We start from the raw sequence: 2,478 nt of genomic DNA on the forward strand, positions 1-2,478 counted from the left end.
ATAAGATAAGATTAATATGAGGCAGCTGGATGGCACAGTAGTTAGAGTATGAACCCTGAAGTCAGGAGGGCCTAAGATCAAATCTGACCTCAGACACTTAATGCTTAACCAGCTGTGTGACCCTGGACAAGTCACTTAATTCCAGTTCCCCCCCTTCCCCAAATTAATATTAAGATAAACCAAGAATTCATCATTTACAGAGAGAGAATGATAGTGAGGGTTAACTGGAGAGATCTGCTGGGGGTTACATTTGTTTAGAGGAAGGGATGCTGGGACGGTTTTCACAGGATTTCCCCATTTGCTTTTAATCCGGCTATTCTGACCAAAGACTTACATTTCCTCTCTAGACCATGCTTTGTATTTTCTCACTATGTCCAAACCTATTTTTCTCTTTCTAAGATTCAAGTGTCCCCAATATAAGCACTAAAAAAACCTGATGTGAAGCTGATCCAATTGTCCCTACATTTGCTTGAGACTCAATAAATGCTTCAGAAAACTTTCCATGAGTCTCAAACCATAATTCTCAATTAGAGCATTTGTGAATTAGTCCTTGGCTCAGGAAATGAGTGGTCTATGTGACTTCAGAGGTTCTCTACAGCTCTAAATGTCCATGATTTCATGAAATATTCTATAAACAGGTTGCCTGGAGTCGCATAGGGAGCTTAATGACTAATCCTAGGGTTTTGAACATCATTCCTTTTAACCTCCATGTTGTTCAAATGAAATCCATGCTTTTTCTTCCTATCTGCCTCCTCTGCTATATACTTTGTTCAGATCCTGCTCATTGAGAGAAAGTTTGGGGAGTGATGATGTCAAGAGCTCCTAAGTGTATTCCTGGGACATTTCATTGGGAATAGGCTGGGGAGGGCTACTCTGTATAGAGAAGTGGGCTCTCAGGAAAGTTTTACCAGACCTTGGAAGTCCCTTGGAAAATAATATCTGGAAGCCACTAGACTCGGGATGTGATCCGGGACCTGGTTGGTCAGTGGCTCGGTCCCTCAGCCTGTTCTTCCATCCACCCACCCATCCATCCATGGGTGCCATCATGGCAGAGGTGGCCAGTCAGGTATTGCTTGACTTGGGACTCACCATCCTCTTGCAGCCACTTATGTATATGAAAGTGCTCATACAAGTGGGATATGAGCCTCTTCCTCCAACTATGGGAAGAAGCATTTTTGGGCGGCAAGTCTATCAACTCCCTGGTCTCTTTTGTTATGCTCAACATATTATGAATATGATAGAAAAAGTGGACTCTTTAAAGGCTTAGCTCCCAGACTCTGTTCTGGAGCCATCAGAACTGTGGTCCACAGTAAAGTTTTGCAGGAATTAAAACAAGGATCGATCTCCAACTCTGCAAAAAGATGGCCCATCCAGCTTTGACAGGGTTATCAAGGAGACTACTTGAAAGATTATGGCTTGTTCTGCTGCTCCTTCTGCTGCTATTCTCATTACACATCCCTTTCATGTGATTATCCTGAGGTCTATGGTACAATTCATTGGCAGAGAGAGCAAATACTGTGTGATTCCATAATAATCATTTACCGAGAGGGAGGCTTCCTAGGCTTCTTTGCAGGCCTTATTTCTTGCCTTTTGGGGTACATCATTTCCTTGTGGCTCTGTAATTCTTTGGCCTACCTCATCAATACCTATACATTGGAGAATGAGGTTTCCACTATGAATGAAATGAAGAGTTATTTCCAAGCTGTCACTGGATTCTTTGTCAATATGCTGACTTATCCCTTTTATCTCCAACCTGATAGCTATCAACAACCATGGGCTTGCTGGTGGATGCCCTCTTTATGCCCCAATTTACACTTCCTGGTTAGATTGTTGGTGCATGCTGCTTAGGGAAACAAGAGTCATGGAAATAGATTGTTTTTCCGGAAGGTCTCATTTGGTAAGACTTATTATTGTGACCTGAGGATATTGATTTGAAAATGTGGGGTAGGGATAATGACATTTCTGTAGTCCCAGATTCACAGAATTATGGGAGAGAATGTTGATTTCTATACAGTGTGGTGCACTTTTTAAAATAATCATTTACTCTTGGGAAAATGGAGGTATTTGGTGTCTGCCTTTTTTGTTCATTTCCCAGTGCAAGCTGCTTTACTGTTAAGAGTTCCCAGAAATTGTTTTTCCTGAAATGGGCAGTTTTTGATTTGGGTTTAAATATGATTTACATGTAGCAAAATTGCACTTTTCTAGAGGAATGGGCAGATTATTCTGGTGTTTAGTCCTCAATCTTAAACTTTTTAAGAATGAAAAATTATTAAATTCCAAACAGGAATAGAAACAACTTATGAAATTTTGGAAAAATTAATAAAGCAACTTTCTAGGAGATGAATAATTACTCTCCTCTTGTGGACTCTGTCTAAGGAAACAGTAGGATCCCCACAGAGCCTATTTCCTGGCATAGGGCTCTAAATAACTATGTTTCTCTGGCCCTATCCCTCATTCTGCACAACTCAATGGAAATAA

The 2,478-nt window shown here is 40.8% G+C and overlaps 1 pseudogene; it reads left to right on the forward strand.

Moving 5' to 3' along the window:
* Positions 1–1,045: 1,045 nt before the first annotated feature.
* Positions 1,046–1,935, forward strand: LOC100927553 (annotated as a pseudogene).
* Positions 1,936–2,478: the final 543 nt, after the last annotated feature.

Source organism: Sarcophilus harrisii, chromosome 2, assembly GCF_902635505.1.
Source record: "Sarcophilus harrisii chromosome 2, mSarHar1.11, whole genome shotgun sequence".
Lineage (NCBI taxonomy): Eukaryota > Metazoa > Chordata > Mammalia > Dasyuromorphia > Dasyuridae > Sarcophilus > Sarcophilus harrisii.